General features: G+C 46.0%; 1 protein-coding gene across 1 annotated transcript in view; it reads left to right on the forward strand.

Annotated features, from left to right (window-relative positions):
- Nucleotides 1-1,721, forward strand: part of LOC123459478 (translation initiation factor IF-2-like) — a 25,791-nt gene extending 24,070 nt beyond the window's left edge. The window contains exon 5 of the mRNA XM_045146107.1: nucleotides 972-1,721. The gene's annotated coding sequence lies outside the window, so the exon portion shown is untranslated. The remainder of the gene's footprint in view (nucleotides 1-971) is intronic.
- The last annotated feature ends 12,867 nt before the right edge of the window (nucleotides 1,722-14,588 follow it).

Genomic DNA, 14,588 nt, shown 5'->3' on the forward strand with positions numbered 1-14,588 from the left:
TGCTGCAATTATTGCTCCTATTATTAATTATTTTCTATTTTATTTGTTTGCACATATGTGCCTATGGGTGTGTCAGGGTCACCTGCCACTGTAAATGAACTCTTTTTTTTTTTTTTTTTGAGGCAACCTTCACTCCAGTCCAGGTTGACTAGAACTCACTCTGTAGCCCCAGATCTCATTGTAATCACCCCACCTCAGCCTCCCAAGTGCTGGGACTAAAGGCATGCGCCACCACACCCAGTGCAAATGAACTCTAGATGAACGTGCCACTTTGTGTCTGGCTTCATATGGGTGCTAAGGAATTGAACCCAGCCAGCTGGCTTTGCAAGCAAGCACCTTAACCCCTGGGCAATCGCCCCAGATCCTGACCACTAGTACACTACTATTTTTTTTCCTTATTTATTTATAGATAAAGAGAGAAGGGCAGAGAAAGAGAGAGAATGGACATGCCAGGGCTTCTAGCCACTGCAAACAAACTCCAGATGCATGTGCCACCTTGCACATCTGGCTTACGTGGGACCTAGAGAATCGAACCTGGGTCCTTAGGCTTCACAGGCAAGCGCCTTAACTGCTAAGCCATCTCTCCAGCCTATTATTATTATTACTATTGTGATTGTGGCATGTCTGAGCCCTTCACTCGACCATGACAAGGAAGTCCAGCAGGTGCAGAGGAAGCCAGGCTATGTCTTACCCTGTCTTCCTCACTGTGCTGGAGCGGAGAGGGCAGAGGAGGAGCCGCGTGACTAAGTGGGCTGGCAAGCAATTTATTGGAGGAGCTCATTTGGTGACTCTGATTCTAAGTTAATTAAAGATGGCCACTAGGGGTCATTGCCATGGTGACAATTAGGCCAGAAAAGAGCCTCATTAAGGTGTGGTTTTAACCAGGCCAGTTGTTTCTAACCTAAGATCTGTGAGAAAGGGAGTTAGCTTGTCTCCCTTTTCCCTTCCTTATGTTTGTGATCCACTTCTAGACATTCCCACTGAGGAAGGAGGCAGAGGAAGTGTCCTGGGCTGAGACTGACCGGCGCAAGGCAACAGGTTTCTGCTCTGCATGCTCTTCCAGGAGGCCCGCGGGCAGAGCTGGCGGGAAGGAAGAGGATTGTTTTTCAAAATGGCTCTGCTTGGGAGACCTTCTGGAAGCAGAGAAACGCTATGTCTTGTCATGTGATCTGGGTGAACTGTGCAAGCTGGAGTACGGAAAAAAGGAGATCTGAAGCCTGTCTCAATCCAGAACACTGTACAAGGGACATGTTTCAGGACTGAGTAGATGGCTCAATGGGTCAAGCATTTGCCGCCCAAGCGCAAGTGTCTAATAAGGGCAGATCCCCAGGACCCACAGAAAGCCGATGCTATAGCACTAACGTCTTTAATCCCAGCATACCTGGTGTGGGCAAGAAGGGACATAGAGACAGAACAATTGCCTGAAAGTTTGTGGGCCATTTAGGCTCACAAACGCAGTTGTGAAAAATGAGAGCTCCTGCCTAAAACAAGGTGGAAGGCAAGGACGGACACCTGACGTCATCTCCTGCCTTCCACACGTGCTGTGGCATGTGTGTGCCCACCTCACACACATGAACGTGCGCTCACACAAAGAATGGGTTTCTGGGGCTGGAGAGATGATTCAGCAGTTAAGGCACTTGCCCACAAAAGCTAACAACCCTGGCTTGATTCCCCAGCACCTACATAAAGCCAGATGCACAAAAGGGGCACATACATCTGGAGTTTGTTTACAGCAGCTGGAGGCCCTGGTGCTCCCATTCTCTCTGTTTCTCTCTCTTTCTCTCTGCTTCTCTCTCTCTCCAATAAATAAATATTTAAAAATAAAAGAATTGGGGGGGGGTCTGAAGAGATGGCTTAGCAGTTCAGTGCTTGCCTGTGGAACCTAAGAACCCCAGGTTGAGGCTGGATTCCCCAGGACCCACATAAGCCAGTTGCATATGAGGGCACATGCATCTGTAATGAATTTGTTTGCAGTGGCTGGAGGCCCTGGTGCACCGATTCTTCCCCCCCCCCCCCTTTCTCTCTGCCTCTTTCTCTCACTGTCTGTCACTCTCAAAGAAATAAATAAAAATAAACAAAAAATTTCTTTTTTAAAAAAAGAATCTGGGCTGGAGAGATAGCTTAGTGGCTAAGGCACTTGCCTGCAAATCCTAAGGACCCATACTTGGTTCTCCAGATCCCATGTAAGCCAGACGCACAAATGTGAGGCAAGCGCAAGGTCACATATGCTCACTAAGTGGAGCAAGTGTCTGGAGTTTGATCACAGTGGCTGAGACCCTGGTGCACCAATTCTCTCTCTCTCTTTTTCTCTCTCTAAAACATAATTTTAAAAAGGAATTTATTATTATTTATTTATTATTATGGCATCTCAAGGCAAGGGGATTGCGAGTTCCAAGACAACTTGGGATATATAGTGAGAGATCCTGTCTCAGAAAGAAAAGAAAAAGCAAAATAAACAAAAGAATAAAAAGCATACCTTTTTCTTCTACAGTAATACACATTTATTGAGAAAAAAGAGAAATCTACCGAATGTCCCGAAGAGACTGTCCTCTGGAATCCCATCGCAGCCTTACTGTCTGTTGACATTTTCCGTGTGATAAGAGGCACACGGGCTACAGAGAGCTGGATCCAAAGGAGGGGGAAGGGGACACGGACTTTGTCATTGGTGCCCTTTTCTGCTGTTTGTATTTTCATCAGAATGTCAAATAAACTGCCATGAAAATAGCAACTAATGCCGCGTTTCTCTATATATCCATCCAGATGCATCACACATTTTTCTCTATAAAAATAGAGGTCACATTGTAACTGCGATTTTGAAACCTGAATTTATCATGGCAAGATAACAAGATGTCTTGAACACTTTTCCAGGATGTTACAATTTCTTATAACTTTTTTTTTTTTTTTTAACATTGTAAACTATTCAAACTGCGCAAAGGAAAGACAGGACAGGCAGGCTTCCTGCCTGGGTCCCCTGTTCCTTGGTTCCTTTCTGCCGAGACAACTGTAATGCCTGTTTCTCTTTTATCTGTTCAGGGATGTTCTATGTGCATATAAGCACATATGTATTCCCATGTAGCGGTGTGTGTAACAAAGTTTGTGTATGATTTGCCCTGTTTCGTAACATGATTTTCTATTCTTTCTTTTCTTTTGTTTTAATTCTTTTAATTTTCAAGGTAGGCTCTCACTCTAGCCCAGGCTGACCTGGAATTCACTATGTAGTCTCAGGGTGGCCTCGAACTCACGGCGATCCTCCTACCTCTGCCTCCAGAGTGCCGGGATTAAAGGCGTGCGCCACCACGCCTGGCCTTGCATTTCCTTTTTAACTCCATAATGTGTCTTGGAGTTGGCCCCACATCAGCATGCATAGTCTTGTTCTTTTCCTAATGCTTAGCAGGCTGCAGTAGCTGGGGGTCTCTGGGTGTAAACAAGAGGTTGCTTTCATCCCTAGAGGGCTCCCAGAATTCAGCACAGAGACCAGCACATAGGAGCACCCTGGAGATGCTTATGGATAAATAAGAAAGTGCAGGCTCCAGGGACAAGAGTGGACAGGGACTTCCATGGATGGCTCGATGGCCTTGCTGAGGGTGTGAACGGCCTCTGCTTAGCCCAGTTCCCACCCCTCCACAAAGAGTAAACACCACAGCAAGGTGGGGCTTGAAACAAACCTTTCTGCTAATATGTAAAGCAGCATTCGATTCTAAAGTGAGATTTCTGTTTTCCACGTACATTTCCATTTAGTGGAATATTCTAATGTCTCATGGGATTCAGGCCGAACTTCTGTTATGTGTGACTGTCAGAAACTCTAGTCCACACCTGTATCAGTTACTTTCTTGTTACTGTGACCAAAGACCCAACAGAACCAACATCAGAGAAGGCTTTAATTGGCTCACAGGTTTTAGGAGACTCAGTCCATTGCAATAGGGAAGGCTCGGCCGGGGTCATAACAGGACGAGCACCCGGCTGGGCACACAGCACGGACTGCTGGTGCTCAGCTGGCATTCCCTTCCTCTCTCTTTATCCAGTCCATGGTGCCAGTTATAATCAAGGTGGGTCTTTCCTCCTCAGGTAAACTGCTCTGAAGACCCCCTCACAGACATGTACAGAGATGTGTCTTCTAGGTGATTCCAAATCCAGTCAGCTTGCCAATGAAGACTGTTGACAATGAAGATTAACTATCACATGGGCTGGAGAGATGGCTTAGCAGTTAAGGCACTTGCCTGCAAAGCCAAAGTACCCAGGTTCGATTGCCCACTGCCCACATAAGCCAGATGCACAAGGTGGCGCATGCCTGGAGTTCGTTTGCAGTGGCTACAGGCCCTGGAGCACCCATTCTGCTACCTGCCTCGCTCTCTCTCTTTCTCCAAATAAATAAATAGACAAATAAAATAAAATTTTAAAAAGATTAGCTATCACCCCACCCCACCCCTGCTTATCAAGCTCCCACAATGCCTTCATTATATGACAACCAAGATTGTCCTACAAACACTTCAGTGCCCCTTGGGAGCTTGATGTACCTCAAAAATCCTCTCCTCTGGGCTGGTGAGATGGTTTTGCGTTTAAGCGCTTGCCTGTGAAGCCTAAGAATTCCGGTTGGAGGCTCAATTCCCCAGGACCCACATTAGCCAGATGCACAAGGGGGCGCATGTGTCTGGAGTTCGTTTGCAGCGGCTGGAGTGCCTTGTGCGCCCATTCTCTCTTTCTCTATCAAATAAATAAATAAAAATAAAAATAAATCCTCTCCTCTGGCCCAGTCGGGTGCCCTTTGTTCAGTCTGGACTGAGGTGACTGTTGAACCCAACTGAGGGTCTATGAAGGAAGAGGGAGGAAAAGAAGGGGGTGTCTGTCAACGACCTCCACCCCGTTTCATGCTCAGCCATTTCGAAGAGGGTTTGGTGGTGCACCCCTAGGTTCCCTTCCCGAGCTGGAAACTCACAGGAGAAAGTTCCCCCAGCTCGGAGTCCCGGTGTGGGGGTGGGGCACCCCCGGGCACTGACTGGCACAGACAGTGCTGTTGCCCGTCATAAAGGAAGGAAGAGGCAGAGAAGGTGCAGGTGGGTGCTCCCTCTTCTAACTCCTGTTGGGTGCTGCTCCTCTGGGCTCTGTTGCTTTGTCTATCACACAAAGCCCCTTTCCTGCTACCAGGTCATGGCTCTGCCTGCTGGGGAGTTACCCATCTTTTATTTTTCCTTATTAATTTGTAGGAAGTCTCTCTTATGTCTTACATCTTCTATTGATGTTTTATTTATTTATTTACATCTATTTGAGAAAGACAGCCCCCACCACCACCACACACACACAGAATGGGCACACCAGGGCCTCTAGCCACTGCAAACAAACTACAGATGCATGTGCCACCATGTGCACCTGGAGGAATTGAACATGGGTCCTCAGGTTTCGCAGGCAAGTGCCTTAACCACTAGGCAATCTCTCCAGCCCGTCTACTGGCATTTTAATGTTGTAGACATTTCCTTAACTGTATTATAAATTTTTTAAAACTTATTTGAGAGAGAGAATGGGCACTTGTTGCTACTGTAAATGAACTCCAGATGCATGTGCCACTTTGTACATATGGTTTTATATGGGTACTGGGGAATTGAACCCAGGATGGTAGGCTTTGTTAACAAGCACCTTTAACCATTGAGCAATCTTCCCAGCCCTTCTTTTTTTTTGAGGTAGGGTCTCGCTCTAGCCCAGGCTGACCTGGAACTTCACTATGTAGTCTCAGGATGCCCTTGAACTCACGGAGATTCTCCTACCTCTGCCTCCCGAGGGCTGGGATTAAAGGCGTGCGCCACCATGCCTGGCTCTCCCAGCCCTTCTTTTCACTTTACATAAGTTTTTTTTTTTTTTTTCTTCATGGAAGTTTTAAATTGTACAGGACACAGTCTGTAAGTTCATAGCCCTAAAGATACAGCATGATGGGGCTGGATAAGCTGATGCCTGTCCTGTGCTGGTGCGGCAGAAGGAGCGGGTGGCCAGCCCACAGTTCTGTGACACGAGCATGTCACTGAGCCTGGACAGAAGATGTCCAGAGACCTAAACCAGGGTGCCCTTTCCCTCCCCTTTTTAGGAGACATGACAGTGGCAGCTCCTAGGACTGGGGATCTTGAACCCATCAGTAACCATGACTGACTTTGGGAGGCACAGGGTCCCTGTTGGGGAAAGGGGTCCTTTCTTGGCCTTGGGAGTGAGGTGCGCTGGGCATCAGTGTGGCCAAGCGGAGGTCACTGAGGTCTGGGAGGCAGAAGATGGGCGGGGGAGGGGGGTGAATCTCAGCCCTGCAGCTAACTGGCTGTGTGACCTGGGGGCAGTCCCTGCCCCTTTCTGGGCTCAGCTTTTTCTTTTGTTCCACAAGGAGTTCATCGTCATACCGCCAAAGTGCTCCTTCCCTGTTGTACGCCTGTCACTGACTCCCCACACCCCTTCCCTTGGAAAAGCGTCACAACTGACAGCTGTCTGCCTGTCTGCCTGCACCAGGGCCAGGATGGGCTTTCCGTGAGGGAGTCTGGGATTACCCAGAGCCTCAGGAATGTGCTCCTAGGAGGGTTGCAATTCTGAACCTCCCTGGTGACCCTAGCCCTGGATGTATAGTCAGGTCCTGTCCCTCTCATAAAGTGTCCCAGTTCCCAACATATCAGGCCTACTAAATAAATATACTCACGGCTGGGCATGGTGATGCACACCCCTAATCCCAGCACTCAGGAGGCAGAAGTAGGAGGATCATCATGAGTTAAGACCACCCTGAGACTACATAGTGAATTCCAGGTGAGCCTGGGCTAGAGCGAGACTCTCTACCTTGAAGAAAAAAAAATACATATCACACTGAATATAGCTTACTGTGTAGGTTATATAACAATCGACGAGTGGGTATGAAGGAAATTAAACATTTGTTCATTTAGAATTTTCAGTTTTCTTTTAAAAAAAATTGGAAGCCGTCCTTTTGTTTGGCATGCCCTCGTATTTTGGAGACCTAGAATAGCTCGCAGGATGAGCCCTGTGCTGACCTTTCCTCCCCAGCTCTGCTTACCTGGGCCAGGCCACCTCCACCTCCTCGGGACCCGCGCTCCAACTCTGAACTCTCCATTTCCGTCTTTCCACTTCACACGACACAGCAGTCAGCTGGACTTTCAATTGAATATTCTTTATTTAGTTTATATTTGCAGAAGGGTGAGTTGATGCGTTCATCTGGTCACAAATCTCAGAATTCAAAATGGGTCCTTAGGCTTCACAAGCAAGCGCCTTAAGGCTCAGAATTCAAAATGAAAGTTCCTCCCCTCCCTTAACCCTGTGCCCAGTTTAGAGACAACCCCCAAGGAAATGAATGCCTCCTATTTTTGTGTTTCTTCCAGATATAGTCCATGAGATTCATAAGGGCATGCATGCAATTTTTTTTTATTTTAGGGTCTCACTCCTACTTCTTAAAAACATGATGAGCCAGGCGTGATGGTGCATGCCTTTAATCCCAGCACTCAAGGGGCAGGCGCAGGAGGATCGCCATGAGTTTGAGGCCACACTGAGACTACATAGTGAATTCCAGGTCAGCCTGGGCTAAAGTGAGACCCTACCTCGAAAACAAAAACAAAATCCCACAATGATTGCCAAGAGAGGTGGTTAAAGACTTTAACCCCAGCACTCAAGAGGCTGATGCAGAAGGATCACTGTGAGTTCTAGGCCAGCCCGGGACGACAAAATGAGGTACAGGCCAGCCTGGGCTAAAGTGAGTGAAACCCTACCTCGAAAAACCAAACAAATAAAAAATAACAATACTTCCTCCCCCTTTTCTTTTCTTTTTTTTTTAGGTAGGGTTTTACTCTGGCCCAGGCTGACCTGGAATTCACTACATGGTCTCAGGGTGGCCTCAAACTCATGGCAATCCTCCTACCTCTGCCTCCCAAGTGCTGGGATTACACTTGTGCATCACCACACCTGGCTCTTTTTCTTTTTTAAACTTTATTGACAACTTCCATAATTATAAGCAATAAACTATGATAATTCACTCCCCTCCCCCACTTTCCCCTTTACAAATCTACTCTCCATCATACCCCCTCCCTCTCTCAATTAGTCTCTTTTATTTTGATCACATCATCTTTTCCTCCTATTATGAGGGTCTTGCGATGGCACTGCAAGGTCATGGATATTGGGGCCAATTTGTGTCTGAATGATTACATTGTAGGCAGTCCTACCCTTCCTTTGGCTCTGACATTCTATCTGCCACCTCTTCCACAATGGACCCTGAGCCTTGGAGGGTGTGATAGAGATGTCCCAGTGCTGAACACTCCTCTGTCACCTCTTCTCAGCATTATGGTGCCTTTTGGGTCATTCCAGTGGTCACCAGCATCTGAAAAGAGAAGCTTCTCTAACCAAAAGTGAGAGTAGAATTAATATATGGGTATGAAAATTAAGAAACGTACTTACAGGGCAGTTTGGTGGGCATAAAATGTATGCATTTAGCCAGACAAGAATAAGTGTTATACTCCTAGGGCTCATGACCTCCTGCACCCCCACCACAGGCTTTTGATTAGGTTTTTCAGTATCAGGCATGTATTCCCTCTGCTGCAGCAGGCCTCCAATCCAATTAGAGAGCAGTCAGTTTCCCCCATAACAGACATGCCACTATAGCTTGCAGTGTCCACTGTTCATTAAGGCTGATGACTTCTGTCTCCCACAGGGCTGCATGCAGTGCAGTTGTTTTTTTTTTGTTTTTGTTTTTGTTTTTTCAGCTTTCTGGCAGCTGGTCTACAGGAAGGAGGTTTCCAGCTCAGCTCCATCTTGATTTCTCAGTGACCTTGCAGCCAAAGCATGTGGAGTCTTCAATAATATCTTTCTTTTTCTTGTTTCTTTTCAAAGGTTACTTATTTATTTATCTGCACATGTGTGCGTGCATGTGTGTGTTTCTTGCCACTGCAATCGAACGCAGTCTGTCCGTCTTTACCGCTGGGGAATTGAACCCGGACCCTGAAAGCAAGCTCCTTGAAGGGAGGAGCCATCTCCCCAGCCTGGTTTGTCGTGTTTCTTGAGATAGAGTCACTGCCAAGCGCCTGCTGGCCTGGAACGCTCTCTGTAGCCCAAGCTGCCTTGGAACTGGGAATCCTCCTGCCTGGGCCTCCCAAGTGCAGGTGTGTGTCACCCGGCTGAACCTTCGTGTGGCTTTTAGCCTGGGACGTGGAGGTGCCTGTGGCCCCGCTATCTCATGATCTCTTCTGGAGTGCGGCTCTCCTGGCTGCGCGAAGCTGAGCCTGGCTGCGCGTCTCCTGTGCGGGGCCACGCGGGCCACGAACCAGGCACCGCTGGCAAGGGCTCGCTGGAGGTTCCTAGGGGCGCTGCGGCGGGGAGCGTTTTGACACAGCGACACCTCGTGGCGAAACCCGGAACTACAGCGAGGATGGGCCGGGCCGAGGGTCGGGTTTGATCCTCGGTCTTCCTGCCTCTGGGGACCGAATCTCCAGCACGCACATTCTCTTCCTTCTGCCCACTCACCCCAGATTCCACTTTGTGGCTGATGTTCAACCACTGCCGAGCTATGACCCACCTTTCCATCACTGGGATCGCAGTGGGCTGGGGTGACTTACCCACCCATTCTGTTTTTAGGCGCTTGGCAGAGGAGTGGGGGGAAGGGAGAGAGTGGTTTCTTTGAGACAGTGTCTTATGTAGCCCAGGCTGGCCTGAAACTTGCTTTGTAGCTGAAGCTGGCCTTGAACTCTGGATCCTCTGGCTTCCATCCTTCCAGGTGATTGGATTACAGGTTTGTGCCACCTCCTCCATTTTAGAAGCAATTTCTTCCTCTATAGGAAGAAATTACAGACAGTAATAATCATAAATGAATAAAAATTAATAAGTGGCAGCCAGCCAGAATATTCTTTTACTTAATTTTGTATATGAACTTAGGCCATTTCAAAAATTAATATACTAAGAAATAATCATAGCACAAAAAGGAAAAAAAATGGGCAAGTGCTTTTAAAAAGGAAAGAGGCATATACTTCCATCTTGGTGTGTCCCAGTATGGAATAACATTACATTGGACCTTAATGGGAATATTAAAATGTTACAATTTGCAAAAAAGAAACTTTAATCCAGGAAGCTAGGAAAGGGGCATGGTATACAGGAGGACTTCAGAGAAAGGGGAAGTAGATATGGAAGAAGACGGGTGGAAGACTGGGAATAGAAAGGTTTAAGTAGGATCTGGGAGAGGGGATGGAGTAGAGAAGGGAGGAGAAGAGGGTTAACCCTAAAGACAAATGAAAAAGCCACATGGAATCCTTTTTTTTCTTTTTCTTTTTCTTTTTTTTTTTTTTTTTTTTTTTGAGGTAGGGTCTCACTCTAGCCCAGGCTGACCTGGAATTCACTATATAGTCTCAGGATGGCCTTGAACTCACAATGACACTCCTACTTCTGACTCCCAAGGGGTCAGATTAAAGGCATGCGCCACCACACCTGTCCAAAACCCTACTTTATTGGTCAACTAATTATAAATATAATTAAGAAGCTGGGGAGATGCTCAATGGTTATGGATGCTTGCTTGCAAAGGCTGCCTGACCAGGTTTGGCTCCTCAGTACCCATGTAAAACCAGATACACAAAATGGCACATGTTTCTGGAGTTCATTTGTAGCATCAAGAGACTCTGAAGTGGGTGGCAGTGACCTTGGGATGACTCAGAAGGCATCATGGTGACCAGAGTGCTCAGTACTGTGATATCTCTATCACACCTTCCAAGGCTCAGGATCTATTGTGGAAGAGGTGGCAAAAAGAATGTAACAGCCAAAGGAAGGGTAGGACTCCTTATAACATGCTTCCCCCAGACACAAAATGGCCTGGATATCCATTACCTTACAGTGCCTGACACTCCCTACACAAAACCATCATAATAGGAGGAAAAGATCATGACATCAAAATAAAAAAGAGACTGACTGAGATGCGGAAGGGATATGATGGAGAATCGAGTTTCAAAGGTGCAAATGGGGGGAGGGAGGGTATGACCATGGAATAGTTTTAATAATCATGGAAGTTGTTAAAAAAAAATTTAAAGACACTGAAGTGTTCTTTCTCTCTGCTTACAAACAAAGGAAAATATTTTTGAAATTATAATTAGAAAATTTTCAATTTAAAACATATTTTCACCAAGAAACCCCACAAAAGCAAAAGTCAAGCTGGGTGTGGTGGTTCATGCATTTAATCCCAGCACTTGGGAGGCAAAGGCAGGAGGATCGCCATGAGTTGAAGGCCACCCTAAAACTACACAGTGAATTCCAGGTCAGCCTGGGCTAGAGTGAGACCCTACCTTGAACACACCCCCCTTGCCAAAAAAAACCCTCATATTTTTAAAATTCAGTAAAATATTGCCTTTATGCCCTAAGACTTGCACTTTCCAAACAAAACTATTGGTTTCACAACTCACTTTCCAAACCCTTGTTTTAAACTTAGGTTTTTTTTGGGGGGGGGGGTTGCTAGAATTTGAACCCAGGGCCTCACAGGCACTCTATTACTGAATTACACCTCCAGCCTTGGCTTAATTTTTGTTCAGTACAGTGGTGGGAAGCAAACCTAGCCCCTTGGGCATGCCAAATATATGCCTTAATACTGAGCCATACCCCCAAACCCCTGCTTTAAAATGTGACCCCAAATTAGAGGCGGGGGTCATGGCTTGGTGGATTAAGTGCTTGCCATACAAGCATGAGCACATGAGTGCCCATACTCAGAACCTCAGCACCCATGTTAAGAATCCACACACCTTGGCAGGCATTTGCCATCTCAGCCACTGCCGAGACAGGAGACTGTGCCCGACGCTGAAGGACGATGAGCCTGGTGAAGTCAGTGGTAAGAATGTGAGGCCTTGCCTCAGAGGAAGAAGCAGGAGAAAACCAACACCCAGAGCTTGTCCTCTGCGCTCCACTTGCATGTTGCAGCATGCACGCACCCGCACACAAATAACAGGTGCACTCACATAACACAACCACGGAAATTTTAAAATAATAATATTTCATCACAAATAAAATGAAGTACTGGAAATGACTCAGTAAATTACAACCATGAGACCCGGTGTGGGAGCCAAGGATGAAACTAAGAGTTCTTGGAATTAACTTCTTTTTTGTTTATTAAAGATTTTATTTTGATTTACTTATTACAGTCAGAAAGAGAAGGAGAGAGAGAGTAAGTGAGAATGAGCATGCTGGGGCTTCTAGCCACTGCAAATGAACCCCAGATACATGTGACACCATGTGCATCTGGCTTACATGGGACCTGGAGAATCGAACCTGGGTCCTTAGGCTTCTCAGGCATGTGCCTTAACTGCTAAACCATCTCTCCAGCCTTTAGCTTTTTCTTTTTTTTAAAAAAAAGATTTATTTACCTTTTTAATATTTTATTTGTATTATTATTTATTTATTTACAAGGTATGGTCTCACTCTAGCCCAGGCTGACCTGGAATTCACTATGTGGTCTCAGAACAACCTTGAACTCACAACTCTGCCTCCCAAGTGCTGGGATTAAAGGTGTATGCCACCACGCATGGCTCCTTTTTAATATTTTATTTATTGAGAGAGAGAGAATAGGTGCATCAGGGTCTCTATCCACTACAAACAAACTCCAAATGCTTACTTGTGCCATCTGGCTTACGTAGGTACTGGGGAATCAAACCTGTATCCTTAAACTTCAAAGGCAAATGCCTTAACCACTAAGCCATCTCTCCAGCTCAGAATTAATTTTTAAAAAATTATTTACTAGAGACAGACTGAGAGAGAGAGAGAAGATGGGTGTTCCAGGGTCTCTAGCCACTGCAAACAAACTCCAGATGCATGTGCCATGATGTGCATCTGGCTAATATGGGACCTGGAGAATCAAATCTGGGTCCTTGGGCTTTGCAGGCAAGTGTCTTAACCACTAAGCAATCTCTCCAGCCCCAGAATTAATTTCTTACTTTGAGACAGGGTATAGTCTCGGCTGGCTTCTAACTTGCAATATAGCTGAGGCCAGCCAAGTTCTATCTGCCAAGTTCTGGTATTAGAGACATGTCCTGCCATATCCAGCTCTTGGAATTACGTCTGTATAGAGCATTTGAAGCCTACATGTTTATTATTAAAAACTCAACAAGGCTGGAGAACTGACTTAGTGCTTTGGCAAAGCCAAAGACCCAGGTTCCATTCCCCAGGACCCATGTAAGCCACATGCACAAGGTGGCACATGTGTCTGGTGTTCATTTGCAATGGGTGGAGGCCCTGGCGCGTCCATTCTTTCTCTTTCTTTCAAATAAATTGATTAATTAACTAACAGATTAAAATATAAAAAGACACAGATCTGCATTGTATCTCTCACCTTGAGCAGGCCAAGTCACAGGAAAATAGAATACACAGGTTACCAGGTCTAGGTGAAGAGATGTGGAAAGTTATTGTTTAACAAGTTTAGAGTTTTTGCTTGGGATGATTTTTTTTTAAGTCCTGTGAATGTGTAATAGCGATATTCACACACCACTGCAATGGACTTGATTTTGAATTGCATGCTGTATTTTCTCTGTTTCTTTTTTATGTGATGCTGGGGAACAGACCCAGAACCTTCTAGGTGCTAGACGTGTGTTCTACCACTGAGCTCCAGCAATAGGCCTGCACTGTACACTCGAAAATGATGAAAATAGACACACTGAAGATGTAACTCGGTGGCAGAGTGCGTATTTAACTTGTATTAAGCCCTGGGTTCAAGTTCCATCACCATACATACAAGTTAAATTATCCTAACAAGAGAGAAAAATAGACTGGGCATGGTGGCACACACCTTTAGTCCCAGCACTCAGGAAGCAGAGGTGGGAGGATCATCATGAGTTCAAGGCCAGCCTGGGACTACATAGTGAATTGCAGGTCAGCCTGGCTAGAGCAAGATGCTACCTAAAAAAAAAAAAAAAAAACTGAAAACTTAAAACAGGGGTAGTCATGAGCCCTAGGGGTGTAACATCTGTTGATGTCTGGAAAAATGTATATACTACACTTATCAAACTGCCCAGTAAGCACTCCTCTTAATATTCATATCCTTATATTAACTCTACTCTCACTTGGGTAAAGAATCTTCTCTTTTCAGATGGCAGTGACCTTGGGATGACTCAGAAGGTATCATAGTGCTGGAAAGAAGTGACTGGAGTACTGAGTACCATCTCGATCACACCTTCCAAGGCTCAGGGTCTAATGCGGAAGAGGTGACAGAAAGAATGTAAGAGCCAAAGGAAGGGTAGGACTCCTTACAACATGCTCCTCCAGACATAAAATTGTCTGGATATCCATGACCTCACAGTGCCTGACACTACCTACACAAGACCATCCTAAGAGGAGGAAAAGACCATGACATCAAAATAAAAGAGAGACTGATTGAGATGGGAGGGGATTTGATGGAGAATGGAATTTCAAAGGGGAAAGTGGGGGGGGTATTACCATGGGATACTTTTTATAATCATGGAAAATGTTAATAAAAATTGAGAAAAAAAATTAAAAAAAAAGTTATCATTGTAAGGTGATAAACGGAAGAACTGAAGGTGGGCGGAGAGACAGGCAGGGTCTTGCTGTGCAGCCCAGGCTGACCTGGAGTGCCGAGGAGACAGCCCGGGGGCTCGCCT

Source organism: Jaculus jaculus, chromosome 3, assembly GCF_020740685.1.
Source record: "Jaculus jaculus isolate mJacJac1 chromosome 3, mJacJac1.mat.Y.cur, whole genome shotgun sequence".
Taxonomy (NCBI): Eukaryota; Metazoa; Chordata; class Mammalia; order Rodentia; family Dipodidae; genus Jaculus; species Jaculus jaculus.